At 42.4% G+C, this 21,950-nt stretch overlaps 1 protein-coding gene and 1 long non-coding RNA gene across 3 annotated transcripts in view; one reads left to right on the top strand and one right to left on the bottom strand.

The window, feature by feature from the left end:
• Positions 1-21,950, top strand: part of GSE1 (Gse1 coiled-coil protein) — a 510,276-nt gene that overhangs the window by 46,627 nt on the left and 441,699 nt on the right. The gene's annotated exons all lie outside the window — the stretch shown is intronic.
• The window catches only part of LOC130276326 (uncharacterized), a 76,051-nt gene continuing 67,073 nt past the window's right edge, over positions 12,973-21,950 (bottom strand). The window contains exon 3 of the long non-coding RNA XR_008845085.1: positions 12,973-13,352. This is a non-coding gene — a long non-coding RNA (uncharacterized LOC130276326). The remainder of the gene's footprint in view (positions 13,353-21,950) is intronic.

The following is a 21,950-nucleotide window of genomic DNA, read 5'->3' as shown; positions in this document are numbered from 1 at the left end:
CTAAACGACTCTCAGACTGAGACATCTGGTCTGATGAAACAAAGATTAAACTTTTTGGCCTCCATTCTAAGCGACATGTCTGAAGGAAACCTGGCACTGCTTATTGTCAAGAATTTTGGTGTTATTTTTTTTTCTTCTAAATTTCCATCTTACTATCTTTATTTTAACCCCTTAAGGACACATGACGTTCTCATACGTCTCCATTTCCGAGTCCTTAAGGACACATGACGTATGAGAATGTCATGTGTTTTACCGCCCCCCCGCAACCATCTGGAACAGAGTCGGTGCCCGATGCCTGCTGAACGATTTCGGGGCATATCGCCCAGGGGGGTCATGATGACCCCCCCATGACGGCGATGGCCGCAGATCGCTGGACAATTCAGTCCAGCGATCTGCGGCGGATTCCGGGTCAATCGGGTCTCCAGTTACCCGTTGACCCGGAATTATTGGCTGATCGGGGCCGTCAGAGACGGCCCCGAACAGCCATAGCCAGCAGGGGTAAGGTGGCACTGGTGCCACCTCACGATCGCCCTGATTCGACGGCCGACCAATCAGGGCGCCTGCTGCGGGTGTCACTCCCGCAACCCGCTCCGCCCCTCTTCCGGAGGACGTGAGCGGGTGCGGGACGTGCACCCCGGGTGCTGGGGACCCTGATCCCCGGCGTCCCTGTTGGGATCGGGGCCCCAGGAGCGGCGGCGACGACGAGGAGGGACTGACCTGATGCGGCTGGATCGTTGGAGGTGAGTGACAGCCTCCTGCTGTTGCTTAGCAACAGCTCCCAGCATGCAAAAAGGGCATGCTGGGAGCTGTAGTTATGCAACAGCAGGAGGCAGACCACCACAACTCCCAGCATTCCCTTATGGGCATGCTGGGACTTGTAGTTTTGCAACAGCTGGAGGCACATTCTTTCTATGGAAAAGTGTACCTTCAGCTGTTGTATAACTACAACTCCCAGCTTGCACAATCAGCAAAAGTGCATGCTGGGAGTTGTAGTGGTGCATCTGGTGGTTACATAACTACAACTCCCAGCATGCCCGTTGGCTGTCTGACTGCTGAGAGTTGTAGTTTTGCAACAGCTGAAGGCACACTGAGTTAAGTAGCAAACCAGTGTGTCTCCAGCTGTTGCATAACTACAATCCCCAGCCAAAGTAGTATGCCTCCAGCTGTTGCATAACTACAAGACCCAGCATGCCCTTCCGCTGTCCGTACATGCTGGGGGTTGTAGCTTTTGCAACAGCTGAAGGCACACTGGTTGCAAAACACTGAGTTTGTTACCAAACTCGGTGTTTCACAACCAGTGTGCCTCCAGCTGTTGCAAAACTACAACTCCCAGCATGCACTGATAGACCGTACATGCTGGGAGTTGTAGTTTTGCAACAGCTGGATGTTCCCCCCCCCCCCCAATGTGAACGTACAGGGTACACTCACATGGGCGGAGGATTACAGTAAGTATCCGGCTGCAAGTTTGAGCTGTGTCAAATTTTCTGCCGCAGCTCAAACTGCCAGCAAGAAACTACTGTGAACCCCCGCCCGTGTGACTGTACCCTAGAAAACACTACACTAACACAAAATAAAATAAAAAGTAAAAAACACTAAGTATACACATACCCCTATACAACCCCCCTCCCCTCCCCAATAAAAATGAAAAATGTCTGGTACGCCACTGTTTCCAAAACGGAGCCTCCAGCTGTTGCAAAACAACTACTCCCAGTATTGCCAGATAGCCGTTGACTGTCTAGGCATGCTGGGAGTTTTACAACAGCTGGAGGCACCCTGTTTGGGAATCACTGGCGTAGAATACACCTATGTCCACCCCTATGCAAGTCCCTAATTCAGGCCTCAAATGCGCATGGCGCTCTCACTTTGGAGCCCTGTCGTATTTCAAGGCAACAGTTTAGGGCCACATATGGGGTATCGCCGTACTCGGGAGAAATTGTTACAAATTTTGGGGGGTATTTTCTGCTATTACCCTTTTTAAAAATGTAAAATTTTTGGGAAAACAAGCATTTTAGGTAAAAAAAATATATATATTTTTTTACATATGCAAAAGTCGTGAAACACCTGTAGGGTATTAAGGTTCACATTACCCCTTGTTACGTTCCCTGAGGGGTCTAGTTTCCAAAATGGTATGCCATGTGTTTTGTTTTTTTTTGCTGTCCTGGCACCATAGGGGCTTCCTAAAGGTGACATGCCCCCCAAAAACCATTTGTCGCTCCTTCCCTTCTGAGCCCTCTACTGCGCCCACTGAACAATTAACATAGACATATGAGGTATGTGCTTACTCGAGAGAAATTGGGTTTCAAATACAAGTAAAAATTTTCTCCTTTTTACCCCTTGCAAAAATTCAAAAATTGGGTCTACAAGAACATGCGAGTGTAAAAAATGAAGATTTTGAATTTTCTCCTTCACTTTTCTGCTATTCCTGTGAAACACCTAAAGGGTTAATACACTTACTGAATGTCATTTTGAATACTTTGGGGGGTGTAGTTTTTATAATGGGGTCTTTTATGGGGTATTTCTAATATGAAGACCCTTCAAATCCACTTCAAAACTGAACTGGTCCCTGAAAAATAGTGAATTTTTAAAATTTTGTGAAAAATTGGAAAATTGATGCTGAACTTTGAAGCCCTCTGGTGTCTTCCAAAAGTAAAAACTCATAAATTTTATGATGCAAACATAAAGTAGACATATTGTATATGTGAACAAAAAAATATATATATTTTGAATATCCATTTTCCTTACAAGCAGAGAGCTTCAAAGTTAGAAAAATGCCAAATTTTCATTTTTTTTCATCAAATTTTGGGATTTTTCACCAAGAAAGGATGCAAGTTACCATAAAATTTTACCACTAAGTTAAAGTAGAATATGTCACGAAAAAACAATCTCGGAATCAGAATGATAACTAAAAGCATTCCAGAGTTATTCATGTTTAAAGTGACAGTGGTCAGAATTGCAAAAAACGCTCCGGTCCTTAAGGTGTAAAATGGCCTGGTCCTTAAGGGGTTAAAGTAATCCAGTAATCTTATAGATTTAATTTTGGCCACTAGGCCTACAACTAAGGGAAGACTTCCTGTTTTGTCTGCGATCATAAGGTAAATGCTGCTGGAAAGTGATCTGTACAACATTACAGCAAAAGGTGACACTAGTGTATAGATAACATACCATTTATTATAGATAAAGCTCAGAGCTTGGGGTCCCCTTTTGCTGTGTACCTACCTTTTGCAAAGGTCACAGTGAATGCCCAGCAACATTTCCAGTTCATGTGAATGGAAAAGGTGCTGTCCATTGTCCTTGCAGTAAAGCATAACTCTAAATAGTTTCAGGTAAGATGGCTACCCCCATACTAATGTACAAAGAAAAATTAAAATTCGAAAAAGATTAAAAAAAAAACAAAAAAAAAACATACCGTATAAGCCGAGTTTTTCAGCACTATTTTTCGTGCTGAAAAGACCCCCCCCCCTCGGCCTATACTCGAGTGAACTCTCCGCCTGTCAATCCCTTCTCAGTGGTCTTCAACCTGCAGACCTACAGATGTTGCAAAACTATAACCCCCAGCATGCCCGAAGTTGTGGTTTTGAAACATCTGGAGGTCCACAGGTTGAAGACCACTGCGGCCTTCGTCATCATCCAGACCCCCCCCCCCTTTAGTTTTCTACTCACCTCCCCTCGGTGGGAAGGAAGGGTGAGCTGGTCTGGGCCATCTATGCTGCAGGGACCTTCCGGTGGGGAGGGTTAGTCGTTCCGGGCCGTCTTTTTTTCAGTGGGAGGCCCTCTTATCTGCTCCGGTCCCGGGTCCGGACTAGTGACGTTGCCTTGACGCCAACGCACAGGGACGTTCAAGCGCAGGGATGAACGCCCCTGTGCGTCGTCGTCAAGGTAACGTCACTAGTTTGGGGCCGGGCCCGGAGCAGAGAAGAGGGCCCCCCCCGGTGAAGATGGACAGCCCAGAACGACTAACCCTCCCCACCGGACGGTCCTTGCAGCATAGATGGCCCGTACCAGCTCACCCTTCCTTCCCACCGAGGGGAGGTGAGTAGAAAACTAAAGGGGGGGGGGGGTCTGGATGATTACGAAGGCCGCAGTGGTCTTCAAAAAAAAAAAAAAAGTGAAAAGTGCTAATCTGGACACTTCTTGACATAGACAGAGGTGTCAGCAGAGAGCACTGTGGTCAGACTGAAAAGAAGTACTCAATTTTCTCTGTAGTATACAGAAGCTGATAAGTACTGGAAGGGTTAAGATTTTTAAATATTAGTAATTTACAAATCTGTTTAACTTTCTGGCACCAGTTGACACACATTTTGTTTTAACCCCTTAAGGACTCTGCGTTTTTTTAGTTCTAGTATTTTCGTTTTTTCCTCCTTAACTTTTAAAAATCATAACCCGTTCAATATTCCACCTAAAAATCCATATGATGGCTTATTTTTTGCGAGACATATTTTACTTTGTAGTGACTTTAGTCATTTTACCCATAAATCGACACCAAAAAAAATAAAAAATCATTGTGCGACAAAATTTGGAAGAAAAAATGCCATTTTGTAAATTTTGGGGGCTTCCTTTTCTACGCAGTGCATATTTCGGTAAAAATTTTTGATCACTTTTTTTCTCATTTTTATATGGTATAAAAAGTGATAAAAAATACGCTATTTTGGACTGTGGAATTACTTTACGTGTACGACATTGACAGTGTGGTTAAATTAATGATAGATTTTTATAGTTCAGACATTTATGCATGCGGTGATGCCACATGTTTTTATTTACATAGTTTGTTTTCTTTATGGGAAAAGGGGTGTGATTCAGACTTTTATTAGGGAAGGGTTTAAATCACATTTATTAACACTTTATTTTCACTTTTTTTTTTTTTATGTTCTAGCCCCCATAGGGTACTATAACATTGCACACACACCGATTTCCTACTCTGATCACTGGCATGCAATAGCATGGCATTGATCAGTGTTATCGCCTCTCGACTGCTCCTACCTGGATCTCAGGCACGGAGCAGTCATTTGGCGATCGCACAGTGAGGAGGCCGGTAGGGATCCTCCTTGCGTCCTGCAAGCTGTTGGGGATGCCGTGATTTCACCGTGGTGGTCCCCAACAGCACCACTGAGCTGCTGGGAAGGTTTCACTTTCACTTCAGATGCGGCGATCAACTTTGAACACGCGATCGGGGATGTCCGGCATTGGCCGTGGGTCCCGGCCGTTGATGGCCCCCGGGACCGGCACGATATGACGCAGGGTTATTTCGCGGGAGCCAGCGCAGGATGTAAATATACGCCCAGCGTTGTTAAGGAGTTAAGGACTCATTTTGGCCTTAAGGAATCAGCTAATTTTATTTTTACGTTTAAGTTTTTTCCTCCTCGCCTTCTAAAAATCATAACCCTATTTTCATCCACAGACAAGTATGAGGGCTTGTTTTTTACGCGACCAGTTGTCCTTTTTTAATGGAATCACTCATTTTACCATAAAATGTATGGCGCAACCAAAAAAATACTATTTGTGTGGGGAAATTGAAAAGAAAACCAAAATTTAGCAAATTTTGGAAGGTTTTGTTGTCATGCTGTAAAATTTACAGTAAAATTACATGTTTTCTGTATTCTTTGGGTCAATACGATTAAAATGATACCCATGATTACATACTTTTTTATTATTGTACTGCTTAGAAAAAAAACTTTTTAACCAAATTAGTACGTTTAAAATCCCTCTTATTTTATTTTGCTGACCTATAACTTTTTCATTTTTCCATATAAGTGGTGGCATGAAGGCAAATTTTTTGCCCCGTGATCTGTATGTATTGATAACACATTTTCATATATAAAACTTAATACATTTTTTATAAAGTTTTTTTTTTCTTATAAAATGTTACAAAAAAGCAGCAATTTTTGTTTTTGTTTGTAACGTTCACGCCATTGACCGTACGGGATCATTTACATTATATTTTAATAGTTCGGATATTTACGCACGCGGTGATACCAAATATGTTTGTTTATTTTTATTGATTTTGTTTACACTTTTTGGGGGTAAAATGGGGAAAAAAAAGGGACAAATAAAATTTTTATTGGGGGAGGGGATTTTTCTAATTTTTTATTTAAATTTTTTTTATACTTTATTTTATTTTTACACTTTAATAGTCCTCATAGGGGACTATTTATTGCAATCACTTGATACTGTTCAGTGCTATGCATAGGGCATACCACTGATCAGTAGTATCGCCAATCTTCTGCTCAATCTCAGACCAGAGCCGAAGACCCATGGAGGCGGACGGAGACAGTTGAGGGGACCTCCATCCGGCAGCACTGCGGGCAATCCGATCATCCATTTTAGTAACTTTACTACCGCAGATGCCGTGATCTGTATTGCTCACGGCATCTGTGGGGTTAATGGAGGACATCAGCGCGATCGCCCATGTGCGCCGTTACCGGCGGGTCCCTGGTTGCTGATAGCAGCTGGGACCTGCCGTGCATGACCCAAGCATCGGTCCGATGCTCGCGGTCATGTATAGGACGTAACTGTACGTCCTGGTGCGTTAAGTACCCCCACACCAGGACGTACATTTACGTCCTGCGTTGTTAAGGGGTTGAATAAACACTAAGCGTGTTCCCTGTGTCATTTCACATTATTACACATACCTTTTAAAGGAGCACTATCAGATGAAGATATATATACTTTATAAAAAAATATATATACTTTTTATAAGTTGTACATCTTGGCAAAATATTAACTAAATATATAGGAGAGAGCACATAATAGTCCTATCAGACAGGAGAGAGCACATAATAGTCCTACCAGACAGGAGAGAGCACATAATAGTCCTACCAGACAGGAGAGAGCACAGAGGAGTCCTACCAGACAGGAGAGAGCACAGAGGAGTCCTACCAGACAGGAGAGAGCCCAGAGGAGTCCTACCAGACAGGAGAGAGCCCAGAGGAGTCCTACCAGACAGGAGAGAGCCCAGAGGAGTCCTACCAGACAGGAGAGAGCCCAGAGGAGTCCTACCAGACAGGAGAGAGCACAGAGGAGTCCTACCAGACAGGAGAGAGCACAGAGGAGTCCTACCAGACAGGAGAGAGCACAGAGGAGTCCTACCAGACAGGAGAGAGCACAGAGGAGTCCTACCAGACAGGAGAGAGCACAGAGGAGTCCTACCAGACAGGAGAGAGCACAGAGGAGTCCTACCAGACAGGAGAGAGCACAGAGGAGTCCTATAAGAAACCTAAAACAGCGTAATTATAAAAGGACTTTTCAAAATAATAATTAAAAGTTATTAGAATTTCCCATAAAAACATAAAATAGTGCTGATAAAAACTACAGATCATGTCGCAAAAAATGAGCCATTATACAGCCACATATACGGAAAAATAAGTTATTGGGGTCAGAAAATGACAATTTTAGGCATACTGATTATGAAAAAAAAAGTATTACTTACATGAATCTGGTGAAAATTTAATGTCAATAGCACCTTTGAAAAAGTATTGAGTATAATTACTACTTATTTCACCTACTGTACGTCTGTGCATAATTTATTTTTTCCTATTTAAAAAAATTAAGGAGTGGTACTTTGCAGTGACCGTACATGTAGTAAGAGGAGATGCAGAGGATTACTGTACTGTGCAGTGACTACATATTTCTACATACCGTACTTCTATGGGGGAGATTTATCAAAGCTTGTGCACAGGAAAAAATAACCAGTTGTCCATGGCAAAGAAACATTGCTTCTTTATTTTTCGGAGGCTTTTTTAAAAATTAAGCAGGTGATCTGATTGGTTACTATAGGCAACTAATCAACTTTCCTTTTTGTAGAGGTTTTGATAAATCTCCCCACATGTCTACATCTCGCTGTGCAGATGAAGGAGTCTTCAGGACTTGCATTTGTTGAATTTGCACCTTCCTCTGCAGGTATTTGCTCTGCAGCTGTCTCTACCATGTAATTCTTTGTTGTATGGATTTCCTCTGAGACCTAATTATGGGATTCTTACTGTGCCTGGCTGAACACCTCTCCGTCCCCTGGTACCAGCGATCATTGGGACTGGCAGCTTTCCAAACACCCGGTTTCTGCTGCCTCAAGCTTCCCTGTAGATGGCTTGTGGCTCAGCCAGGGAAGATCATTTCAGTAACAGCATATGGGGGCTGAGGTGTGGAGAAGACCCCACAACCTTAGATCTCCCTGTGGGAAACGGACATATTCTGTCTTTGCAAACTAAAACAAGACACAGAAAGCGCTCCATAGTGTAATACTGTACTGTTTAGGCGACCAGAATAGATAAAATACAAGTGGCGCTTACCACATGGAGTTACTCTCAACCAAGTGTAACTATGGAAAAGAGTGATGTTAACGGTTTCTGCAGCCGCTCCACGTCAACTTCAAATCTAAAAGCACAAATTCCTCCACCGTAGTGATGGGATTTAGAGGCGGTGTACACACAGATTGAAAGGGATCTCAAGTTTATTCACCCATGATGCAACGCTTTTCACAGTAAGACTACTTCATCAGGCATGCCTGATGAAGCAGTCTTACTGTGAAACGCATTGCATCATGGGTGAATAAACTTGAGATCCCTTTCAATCTGTGTGTACACCGCCTCTCAATGTTTTTCCCTAAATATTAAAGGAGTCCCTGCAGCCTATAGTTTGTTTTATTTTTTTGCATAAAATGGCATGTATCCAGTTTTATAAAAATTTAGTAACGTTCTAATAGTTTTTTTCATTCCAAACTGTATTTTTCAAGATCTTAGTTTACTGTCAATTAATGAACACATGTTTGCATAGCTCCAATAGCAGTAAATATCAGAGCATGGGCATTACATGCGACTGATGTGGTTAGGCCCCTGCTGTCATAAGGGGATAATAGAACCTTCAAAACTTCTCTCAATCTTTCAAGGGTTAAACACCTTAAGAAATGTGAGCCTGTGGGTATCCTGACATCTTCAACAAGGGGGGTGTCCTCTGAGCTGAGACATTGGGCGCATATGCAAACGTTAACACCTTGTCAATTTCTAATCTGGACATATGGAACCATTTGCAGCTCTCCCTCCTTGTGACTGCCTGGTTCCCCCCTTCCAGCTCCTGCCGTCAAGTCTCTGTACTTGTGGTAGCAGCTTAGCTATAGACTCCCAGCCGGGGAACACACTGGATGTGTTTGCAAATCCTCTCCATCTGTGGGGATTAGGGAGGCATCTGGTTTGTTTTATAGCATCAAAACAAAGAAACTCATAGGCGCCGTTACTGGAAAAGGGGGAGGACGGGAAGGTCCAGGCCTGTGTAATGCTGCCCCTCTGTACTGTAGAGTCAGGGGGTCACCACTGTATCCAAAAGCACTTATTTTTAACCTAGACTTAAAGAGGTACTCCGGTGGAATTTTTTTTTTTTTTAAATCAACTGGTGCCAGAAGTTAAACAGATTTGTAAATTACCTCTATTTAAAAATCATAATCCTTCCAGTAATTAAAAGATGCTGTATGCTCCACAGGAAGTTCTTTTCTGTCTGACCACAGTGCTCTCTGCTGACACCAACACACAACTGTCAGCAGAGAGAACATGTGTCAGCAGAGAGAACTGGGGTCATACATAAAAGAAATTAAAAAAAGGAAATAACTTCCAGTAAAGCATACAGCAGCTAATAAGTACAGGAAGGCTTAAGAATTTTTAATAGAAGTTGCTGCACAGACTGAAGGCTGCAGGAGAGCCTCACTGATAGCAACACAGACTGAAACATGCACAGAGCTTGAGGTATTCTATTAATCACAATGCTGCAACAATGTGAGGGCAGAAGTTGTCCCCCAGCAGGCTTCAGTGATGTCATGCCTACTGGGAAATGCCCACTTTCTCCTGCTGGGAAATTGCACTATGCGGGCAAGAAGAAAGGTTTGATACACAGCTTTTTAAAGCTCTCAATTTGTTTTGTAGGGTAGGAGGGGTGTTAGGAGTAGTTACGGAACATAGACTGAGGTAGTTGAGAACAGTTTATTTAGTGACAGGTTATTTTTTAAGTCCCTTTTACACAGGGTGATTATTGGCCAAGTTGACCAATTATTTCTCAGTGTAAAAAGACTGTATAATCAGATATTAGGCATTTATCACAAAAAATATATCACAGTTCAGTGGGATATCAGCAAGAACAATAAATACATCTGTGTATTTAATAGTTTTATTGTTCCAGTGTAAAAGACACTTGCTTGTTCATCAGCTGATCGCCTTTGTGGCCCTGTAACTCATTTGTCGCCAGCACATCTCCCCATATACACAGGGTTACGTGATGTTCGTGAATAGCCACCTAAACAATTATTCGTAGATTGTTTGTGGACATTAGCCTACATTATTGTCGGCAGCACATCCCCTGTTTAAATGGATAGTGTTGTGTGGCTCTGCACCCACAATAATTGGCAATTGGGAGGCGGGGTCCAGACTGAGGAATTTCCTAATGTAATTCCGCTTGAAAAATTCCACTGCAGCAGAATCCCATTGCAGTCATTTGGATTCTACTGCATAGTCCACACTTCAGAATTTCCGAGGGGGAGTTGCAAGTGCACATTCGCCCAGTGGAATTCTGCTGGTTTAGGGTACGTTCCCACACGGCGTATTTTGCTGCGTATTTGCTGCGTATTTGGTGCTGCGTATTTTCCTATCCATTGACTTCAACAGAGAAAATAAAATACGCAGCAGCAAATACGCCGTGTGGGAATGTACCTTTAATGTTCGTAGTGTGGAAGAGGCTTACAGGCCCTTTTTTAAACAAATGCTTAAAGGGGTCTTCCGGGATTTATTTTTTATTTCACTAAGCTACAGGGGCTAAGTTATAGTGTAGTGTAGTTTATAATATATAAAACCTGTGCAGAGCAAAATTGGAGAAGTTGCCCATAACAACCAATCACATTGCTTCTTTTATTTTTAAAACACCTTTTTTGAAATTAAAGAATCACTCTGGTTGCTATGGGCAACTGCTCCATTTTTCCTTATGCACACATTTTGATAAATTTCCCCAAGTGACTTTATCAGAAGAATAGTGAGTGCAGCTCTGGAGTGTAAGGCAGGGTTCACAGGAAGAAAAAAAAAGTTTTTCCGTTTATAGTTTTTCCTCTGGCATTTCCACTTTTGATTTTAGCTAACAATACTGACAAAATGGCTGGGTTTACACTAATGTAATATGGACGCATTCATGTATCAGTATTACGGCTCCAAATCCCGGCTTACCTTGAGTGTGATGATCCTAAATGACAACTTTCAGTTCAGGGTATGTTCACACGTACAGGATGTGCTACATGTTTTGTGCAGCTGATTTTACTACCCCATTAACTTCAATGGGTGGCAAAATATGCAGAAAAAATATGCAGCAGATCCTGTATGTGTTAACATACCCTAAGAGAACATTCACATTATCGTAACTCATAGTGAGTTACGCTACCATTCACGTCAACGGGTCCGCCAGCAATCAGCAAATCTTCCACTACTGCGGAACCATTAAAGTGAATGGTAGCCTTAGTCTCATTGGGTAATGCATCGAGTAAAGGACAAATAATGTATACAGTGACTAAGGATATATGCTCACATGCATCAGAAATTCTGTGGTTTTTACTTGCAGATCTAGTGTGAAATATTTTAAACCCTTTACAATGAAGACAGTAGAGCTATGGCCTCTGTGAATGTGGACATGCTAGGAGTTGTAGTTTTGCAACAGCTGGAGGTCCACAGTTTGGAAAACACTGCAGTAGAGGGTTGAAGTCCACTCCAAAATCCACACATTCTATATGCAGATTTTGCTTAAGGTTTATGGTAAACTCTGTGGCTGGATTGACAATGTGGTTATACCCATAGGGTATGTGTATTTTGCAGCACAATTTCTGATACAGATTTTCTGCTGCAGATTTTCTAATGGTAAGTCACTGTTAAAATCTACAGCAGAAAATATGCTGCAAGATATTCATGTGTGAACATACCCTTATTATACTGGCTGTAATGCAGAATCTTGACAGGATAAGTAATTATTATTATGAATACATTAATTCATATACGTAACTTGGTGACTGTAGCTGTACACTATTTTATTATTATTCATTTCTGACTCTGCATCTTTTGAGTCGTTAGTGCTGTTAGGTGGGGTGGTAGTATAGTTGAGGGCACATGTTATGAGGTAAGCATGCCAGTGATGGGGGCTTGGCAGACATTACTCCACTTTATGCGCTGTTTACGTTACTCCTCACAGGAGAACATTATTTTGCCATTCACGTTTGTGTTAGAGATGTTGCCTGTGCTCAGTTCACCTCAATGAGAAGGGAGTGGAGACAATATTGCACACAGACCAGTAGACATTCTGGAGCCCGTGTTAATGAGACAGCAGCCCTGGGACCAGGGGGATCGGGCAAGGACACAAACTGCTCGGAAGGGCTGAATCTTGCAACATGGATAGATTTGATCAGTTTGTGCTCTGTGCCCTAACTTAGAGCTGTGTACACTGCCAGATCCACCTATGTATCCGTTTATCTATCTGGCTCGGTAGGGTGGTGGTGGTGGTGGTGGTGGTGGTGGTGGCTGTGTCTGGACAATTTCTGTTCATTTACCATTTATGACACCTACACATTTTTTTTATTATCTAGTTCCCTGCCAGGTAAGGGTGATGGATCTTGACAGGCAGTCAGTCAGGGGTTAACAGACATGTCCCTGAGAAGGCAATAGTCTTCAGGTAGCAGCTCATTAAAGTGGCGGTAGGCCTATTGCAACTGTGTTATAGGGAATGAAAGTCACGGCTGCTGCTTCTAATGTAAGATCACAGAACTGGAGGAATTTCTTGAATTCTGCTTGCTGGGAGCTGCTTAACCCTTCAGTGCCTGGGGTGACGGGACCTCCAGACTGCTGGGAAAAAAAAGTCCACAGTCAGGGCTGTGCTCTTGTTGACCCTTATGCAGGGTTGTTGGCATGATCACCCCTTAGTAGACATGTCCAGCACACCCCACCCGTGGACCCTCATCATCTCCTCCTCCTCCTTTCAGTTCTTGTTCTAAAGGGATTTAGGAAGCTGCAATCACAGTCTGTGCCAAGTGAATTCTGCAGCAGAGCCAAGACCCTGGTTGTTCCCTCGTCTTGCTGGAGCCAGTGAGTGACCTTATTAGCTGGGAGGTCAGCCTCCTAGTTAGCGCACATCTGGCGGAGGGGCCTTCAATGTCCCCACATTGTCTTCCTGCCTCTCCTGACCTTGAGTTACCTTGAAGGAAAGCTGACAGGGGTTCAGCGCATCTGGTGAGAATTCCTCCAGGCTTCTCTTCCCCTCCTGCTTTTCTCACTATTCATATTCTCAGTTGTGGCTGAAGTAGTAGTGGGAGCATTCCTCTTGTAACCAGCTGAGGAGGTAGAGGCTTAAAGGTGTTTCTACAAACGACAAGGAACATATGGGATTCATAGTGCTGATTGTGTCCTGTGGAGCACCAACTTGTATGCACCATGGGGTAATACAAAAAGTCTATAGAGTGATAAAATCAAAGCAGCCGAGTGCAATGAAAAGGTGTTTGCCACCAATCCCTATTATTATGTCCAGGGTCCCGGGCTGTTACTTCATGTGAATAGGAAATACATGACATTACCTTCCTTGTACTGACTGAATTGCAGCCCTTATTCTGCTTTAGAACTGCATTCAGATATATTCTTGTTTTTACTGGAAACGATCAGCAAGCTTGTGGCCAGACATCATCCCCTAACACTTGAGCTGAGAGCATACATTGAGGGGGTGGTCAAACAAATGACTCTCAGGATAAGTGATCCAGGAAAGTTCCAACAAAAGGCCAGGTAGCTGGAGTGATCCACAGACACAGATCCAAGAGGTGTTTAACACTTTATTGAGCCACACACACCACACGTTTCAGGGTGTTGGAGCCCCTTCGTCAGATGTACTGGCGTGAAAAAATATCATATGCACTGCGCCGATATATGTAAAACTGGTGCCATCAAAAGCAAATTCTGCCCACTGGGCGTGTAACACATCACGGCACAAAAGAAAACAATCGGAAGAGGAAAATCCTCTACAGATGAGCGCAAGTGCTCTCGATAGACTTTTAGTAATCACTAGTATTTTTAGAAGACCGCGCATGCACAGTGGTTTTTTTTCTATATATAGGAATATCCACACTACGTAAGTGTACTATTCTATGAGGCTATCACTGGATTGTATGTTTCTATTGTTGCATGTGTTTATCATGTCATTTGTAGAGGATTTTCCTCTTCCGATTGTTTTATTTTGTGCCATGATGTGTTACACGCCCAGTGGGCGGGGTTTGCTTTTGATGGTGCCAGTTTTACATGTGTACATGGGCGCAGTGCAATGCCCAGAAATGCGTTGTGTGTGGCTCAATAAAGTGTTAAACAAACATCTCTTGGATCTGTGTCTGTGGATCGAGCCATCTACCCAGCATTGTGTTGGAACGTTCCTGGATTCTCTGTTAGGCTCAACTGGATTTCATCCCTGCCGGTACTACCACATCCATTACACTTATATGCAGTTGTGTCTATAACACAACTCGCCCAGTTGAGCGGTTTATCACAACCTACCAAAGTTATACTATTGTGTTTGTCCCAGTTTTAAGGCAATATTGCTCTATGAGGAGCTCTACCTTTTTTTTTTTTTTTTTAAGATATATTCAGGGAGATTTATTAAAATCAGTCTATGGGAAAGTTGCCCATAGCAACCTATCAGATCGCTTCTTTCATTTTTGAAAAGGCCTCTGAAAAATCAAAGAAGTGATTTGATTGGTTGCTATAGGCAACTCGGCAACTTTTCCTTTGGACAGGTTTTGATAAATCTCCCCCACTGTGTATCAGGATAAGTGATGACATTTCAGATGCAGTGCCTAGGATGGGACATTGTCTCATTCAGCTAAATGTTATTTGAATATCAAGTGCCGAAAGTGCACTTTGGTTATAGTGCAACTCAGTACCTCGGTCTCAAATTAGCCTACCATCTTTTAGTGTGTAGCCACCCAATTTCCATTTTATTATAATGTTATTTGAATATCATTTGACTTAATGCATTGAATAACACTTCATTCAGTTTGTTCCTTGTGTTTCAGCCTAAACTCATTAGGTGTCACAGGTTTCTCGACCTGTACTTATTTGCTGTGTCTTCCCAGCATTGCACAGATCTGTATTCTTTGAAAGAAAAAGCAGTTACTAATTAATTTATAAATACACTTGAAGGAGCGAGTTTTTCTTTGAGTACTTTTGAGTCTCTCCAGTGCCCCCAAGTGTTAGCTCTTGCCAAGTGTTTGTGGTTATGGGAAGATTTGGAGCTTACTGTAGACCCTGCACCTCCCCTACCTCCTGTTTATCCCCTTACAACCCTTAGCAGTCATGCTGTGTGTCCCTTCCTTCCCCTGGGCTGGTAGCCAGGCTTTTGTTGTGGCTGGCCCGTCCTTGGTAGGAGGCAGAGGCGATGGAATGTCGGTAATCCGCCTGGAGGTTGATGAATGGCCCCTGACACTTAGATCTAAGTTGGCTCTGATTTCACTGTGATCCCCCCCCCCCCCCCCCCCCCCAACAACATGCCTCATATTTTATATACCATGAAGGGGGCATCATGGGTATGCCCTGTGTGGTGGGACAGGCAGGGGAGTCTTGGGCATGTTCTAATGCTATACTATGTAGTGGTTGGACTGAATGGGCCATCTGGAGGATTTTCTTTCCAACCCCTTTGGACTAAGCAGCTCTTTAGTACAGGGGAAGGAGGTTCTGTACATCTACTGTACCTGATAGAGGAACTGGCTACAATGGAGGTCAGATACTAACAAATGCTGCCGCAGATGGAATTCATCACTCTCTGCCCAAAACAGATTATATGGTTTAATACTGAAGAAACTTCACTATTAATTCTCTATACACCAACTCTTTGCCCATGAACCTCAATAGCATAACTATTTTATTTCTGCTTAACCACAACCTATGTGACAGTGAAGAGACTTTGTGCCATCTTTGTGCTTATGTGTTGGTGTAATGTACTGGTTACCTTGCTAAAACAAGCAGCACATTGATAACACACAAAATAATGTTGGTACAGATAGTACTTTGCCCCTGTCTTTCCCAGTTAATAATGTTTAATGTAAGGACAGATAGTAATGTCTGTAAATAAAGATGATACAGAAAGTACTGCGTGCCAGTACTCCTGCTCTTTTTACACTGCATAACGGCCCGGATTTATTATTGTAAACCCGACCTGTTTTGTCGTGTTGTGTGGCAGAATTTGGCGCACTGCGCCACAAATTGTGTTCGCCGAAAAGTGTAAAAACCTGACCAACTCTCCATTTTACTCAGAAAACCCTAAAAAAAAAAAGGGTGTGGCCACCAGGAAAGGTGTTGTGGCCGCAAAAAGCGGGCGTGTCCCCGATATTTATTTATAAAAATCTCAACATATTTACGAAGCTCTGAGCAGTTGTAAAAAAAAGCTAAATGTAGGGAAACCGTGGAAAAATACTTGTAGGGAATTAAAACCCACAAAGGAAACTCCACTCTTAGTAAATCAAGGCCAATGTATGTGAGGTAATTCTAAAGACTCCCTTACCTTCACATATGTGTGAAAATAGACCAAATGACATGGTTCCAGAAAGTACTGCCTCTTTGTCTCTTCTGTTAAATGAAGCGGATACAGCTAGGACTGCCTCTTTGGGGAGATTTATCAAAACCTGTCCAGAGAAAAAGTTGCTGAATTCCTCATAGCAACCAATCAGATTGCATCTTTCATTTTGCAGAGGCCTTTTCAGTAATGGAAGAAACAATCTGATTGGTTCCTATAGGCAACTCAGCAACTTTTTTCTCTGGACAGGTACTGCCTCTTTGTTTCTCCTGTTAACCCCTTAAGGACTCAGGGTTTTTCCGTTTTTGCACTTTCGTTTTTTCCTCCTTACCTTTTAAAAATCATAACCCTTTCAATTTTCCACCTAAAAATCCATATTATGGCTTATTTTTTGCGTCGCCAATTCTACTTTGCAGTGACATTAGTCATTTTACCCAAAAATGCACGGCGAAACGGAAAAAAAAATCATTGTGCGACAAAATCGAAAAAAAAACGCCATTTTGTAACTTTTGGGGGCTTTCGTTTCTACGCAGTGCATATTTCGGTAAAAATTACACCTTATCTTTATTCTGTAGGTCCATACGGTTAAAATGATACCCTACTTATATAGGTTTGATTTTGTCGCACTTCTGGAAAAAATCATAACTACATGCAGGAAAATTTATACGTTTAAAAATGTCATCTTCCGACCCCTATAACTTTTTTATTTTTCCACGTACGGGGCGGTATGAGGACTCATTTTTTGCGCCGTGATCTGAAGTTTTTATCGGTATGATTTTTGTTTTGATCGGACTTTTTGATCACTTTTTATTCATTTTTTAATGATATAAAAAGTGACCAAAATACGCTTTTTTGGACTTTGGAATTTTTTTGCGCGTACGCCATTGACCGTACGGCTTAATTAATGATATATTTTTATAGTTCGGACATTTACGCACGCGGCGATACCACATATGTTTATTTTTTATTTTTTTTACACTGTTTTATTTTTTTTATGGGAAAAGGGGGGTGATTCAAACTTTTATTAGGGAAGGGGTTAAATGACCTTTATTAACACTTTTTTTTTACATTTTTTTTGCAGTGTTATAGGTCCCATAGGGACCTATAACACTGCACACACTGATCTCTAATGCTGATCACTGGCGTGCATTAACACGCCTGTGATCAGCATTATCGGCGCTTGACTGCTCCTGCCTGGATCTCAGGCACGGAGCAGTCATTCGTCGATCGGACACCGGGGAGGCAGGTAAGAGCCCTCCCGGTGTCCGATCAGCTGTTCGGGACGCCGCGATTTCACCGCGGCGGTCCCGAACAGCCCGACTGAGCAGCCGGGATACTTTCAGTTTCACTTTAGAAGCGGCGGTCAGCTTTGACCGCCGCTTCTAAAGGGTTAATACCGCACATCGCCGCGATCGGCGATGTGTGGTATTAGCCGCGGGTCCCGGCCGTTGATTAGCGCCGGGACCGACGCGATATGATGCGGGATCGCGGCGCGATCCCGCTTCATATCGCGGGAGCCGGCGCAGGACGTAAATATACGTCCTGCGTCGTTAAGGGGTTAAAGGGGTACTCCGGTGGAAATTTTTTTTTTCCAATCAACTGGTGCCAGAAAGTTAAACAGATTTGTAAATGACTTCTATTAAGAAATCTTAATCCTTCCAGTACTTATTAGCTGCTGAATATGACAGAGGAAATTCTTTTCTTTTGGAATACAGAGCTCTCTGCTGACATCACGAGCACAGTACTCTCTGCTGACATCTCTGTCCATTTTAGGAACTAACCAGAGCAGCATATGTTTGCTATGGGGATTGTCTCCTACTCTGGACAGTTCTTAAAATGGACAAAGATATCAGTATTCAACAGCTAATAAGTACTGGAAGGATTAGGATTTTTTTTTATGGAAGTAATTTACAAATCTGTTTAACATTCAACTGTTTAACCAGTTGATTTAAAAAAAAAAGTTTTCCACCGGAGTACACCTTTAACGACGAAGGACGTAAATGTACGTCCTGGTGAGGTGGTACTTAACGCACCAGGACGTGCATTTACGTCCTAAGCATAACCGCGAGCATTGGAGCGATAGCGGCATCATGCGCGGCAGGTCCTGGCTGCTGATCGCAGCCAGGGACCCGCCCGTAATGGCGGACACCCGCGATCCTGCGGATGTCCGCCATTAACCCCTCAGATGCCGTGATCAATACAGATCACGGCATCTGCAGGATCACAGTCACTAAAATGGATGATCGGATCGCCCGCATCGCTGCCGCGGCGATCATCCAGCACGGCAGACGGAGGTCCCCTCACCTGGCTCCGCTGCCTTCCCGGCGTCTTCTGCTCTGATCTGCCTTCCCGCAGACCAGAGCAGAAGATGACCGATAACCCGGATCAGTACTGTGTCCTATACATAGCACTGAACAGTATTAGCAATCGAGTGATTGCTATAAATAGTCCCCTATGGGGACTATTCAAGTGTAAAAATAAAAGTAAAAAAACCCTCCCCCCAATAAAAACGTAAATTGTCCCATTTTCCCTATTTCACCTGCAAAAATTGTTAAAAAAATATTTTATATACATATTTGGTATCACCGCGTGCGTAAATATCTGAACTATTAAAATAAAATGTTAATGATACCATACGGGGAACGGCGTGAATGTAAAAATAAAAAAAAATCCAAAATAGATGCTTTTTTATAACATTTTATTCCCAAAAGAAATCATTAAAAAAATTGATTAAAAGTTCTATATACGCAAATATGGTATCAATAAAAAGTACAGATCACAGTGCAAAAAATGAGCCCTCATACCGCCGCTTATACGGAAAAATGAAAAAGTTATACGTCTCCATAATAGGGGGATTTTAAACGTACTAATTTGGTTAAAAAGTTTGCGATTTTTTTTTAAGCGCAACAGTAGTAGAAAAGTATGTTATCATGGGTATCATTTTAATCTTATTACCCAAAGAATAAAGAACACATGTCATTTTTACCGTAAATTGTACGGCGTGAAAACAAAACCTTCCAAAACTAGCAAAATTGCTGTTTCCTTTTTAATTTCACCACACAAATAGTATTTTTTTGGGTTGCGCCATACATTTTATGGTGAAGTGAGTGATGGCATTACAATGGACAACTGGTCACACAAAATACAAGCCCTCATACTAGTCTGTGGATGAAAATATAAGAGTTATGTTTTTTTGAAGGCGAGGAGGAAAAAACGAAAACGTAAACATTTTATTGGCTGCGTCCTTAAGGCCCAAATGGCTGAGTCCGTAAGGGGTTGAATGAAGTGAACACATATAGAACTGCCTTCCCTTCTCTCCCCAGACAGTACTTTCTCACGTTCTCTCCCTATCGGTGAAACAGATACATAGTCCTGTTAATAACGTGGCACACATGACACTGTCCACAGGACTGTCTAAGGAGATATTAAAGAAAATCTTCTCTATTACAACATAAATTCCTAGTGTCTTTAGTACCTCCAGCCTCATCCCAGCCCTCAACACATTCCTCCTATCTTTACAATTGTGATACCAGAACCTCAACCGCATAGCAGGCTTGTGACTTCCATTCAGCCATTTGTATCGGCTGGTACTCATCCCTCATCTCCTGTTGCAGTTGTTCAGCCGGCGGTATGAGCTTCTTGTCACGCTTCTGCCTGCTGCTGACAAAGGATTTACTGGTGATGTTTCTTGTGAGTAATGAAGAGATCTACTGTGTGTAGCGAGAAGAAACGGCAAGCTCTAAAGTTAGAAACCACTGACTGGAGTCAATGCAATGTTACCACAATAAGCCCTATATATAATGAAATGTTAGCTGTTGCGGAAATGGGCAACCATAACATTATCAGGTTATACTTTAACAGTGATATAATCAGTCCAAACAAAGAGAATTGGTGTGAATATCCTGGACATCGATTTTTCTCAATAAAAATGAACATCTGATTGGATAGGTAGCATTGAAAGTGATTGCACAGATATTCCCTTGTCACATTCTCAGTGATGTCACTGCTGTTCTCTAGTGAATGGATAGGATGTATTCTCAGTGATTTCACTGCTGTTCTCTAGTGATTGGATAGAATGTATTCTCAGTGATGTCACTGCTGTTCTCTAATGAATGGATAGGATGTATTCTCAGTGATGTCACTGCTGTTCTCTAGTGAATGGATAGGATGTATTCTCAGTGATGTCACTACTGTTCTCTAGTGAATGGATAGGATGTATTCTCAGTGATGTCACTGCTGTTCTCTAGTGAATGGATAGGATGTATTCTCAGTGATGTCACTGCTGTTCTCTAGTGAATATATAGGATGTATTCTCAGTGATGTCACTGCTGTTCTCTAATGAATGGATAGGATGTATTCTCAGTGATGTCACTGCTGTTCTCTAGTGAATGGATAGGATGTATTCTCAGTGATGTCACTACTGTTCTCTAGTGAATGGATAGGATGTATTCTCAGTGATGTCACTGCTGTTCTCTAGTGAATGGATAGGATGTATTCTCAGTGATGTCACTGCTGTTCTCTAGTGAATGGATAGAATGTATTCTCAGTGATGTCACTGCTGTTCTCTAGTGAATGGATAGGCTGTATTCTCAGTGATGTCACTGCTGTTCTCTAGTGAATGGATAGGATGTATTCTCAGTGATGTCAGTGCTGTTCTCTAGTGAATGGATAGGATGTATTCTCAGTGATGTCACTGCTGTTCTCTAGTGAATGGATAGGATGTATTCTCAGTGATGTCACTGCTGTTCTCTACTGAATGGATAGGATGTATTCTCAGTGATGTCGCTGCTGTTCTCTAGTGAATGGACAGGATGTATTCTCAGTGATGTCACTGCTGTTCTCTAGTGAATGGATAGGATGTATTCTCAGTGATGTCACTGCTGTTCTCTAGTGAATGGATAGGATGTATTCTCAGTGATGTCACTGCTGTTCTCTAGTGAATGGATAGGATGTATTCTCAGTGATGTCACTGCTGTTCTCTAGTGAATGGATAGGATGTATTCTCAGTGATGTCACTGCTGTTCTCTAGTGAATGGATAGGCTGTATTCTCAGTGATGTCACTGCTGTTCTCTAGTGAATGGATAGGATGTATTCTCAGTGATGTCACTGCTGTTCTCTAGTGAATGGATAGGATGTATTCTCAGTGATGTCACTGCTGATCTCTAGTGAATGGATAGGATGTATTCTCAGTGATGTCACTGCTGATCTCTAGTGAATGGATAGGATGTATTCTCAGTGATGTCACTGCTGTTCTCTAGTGAATGGATAGGATGTATTCTCAGTGATGTCACTGCTGATCTCTAGTGAATGGATAGAATGTATTCTCAGTGACGTCACTGTTCTCTAGTGAATGGATAGGATGTATTCTCAGTGATGTCACTGCTGTTCTCTAGTGAATGGATAGAATGTA

The sequence above is a fragment of the Hyla sarda genome, chromosome 6, assembly GCF_029499605.1.
Source record: "Hyla sarda isolate aHylSar1 chromosome 6, aHylSar1.hap1, whole genome shotgun sequence".
In the NCBI taxonomy this organism is placed as follows: Eukaryota; Metazoa; Chordata; class Amphibia; order Anura; family Hylidae; genus Hyla; species Hyla sarda.
This window is presented reverse-complemented; position numbering and strand designations above follow the sequence as displayed.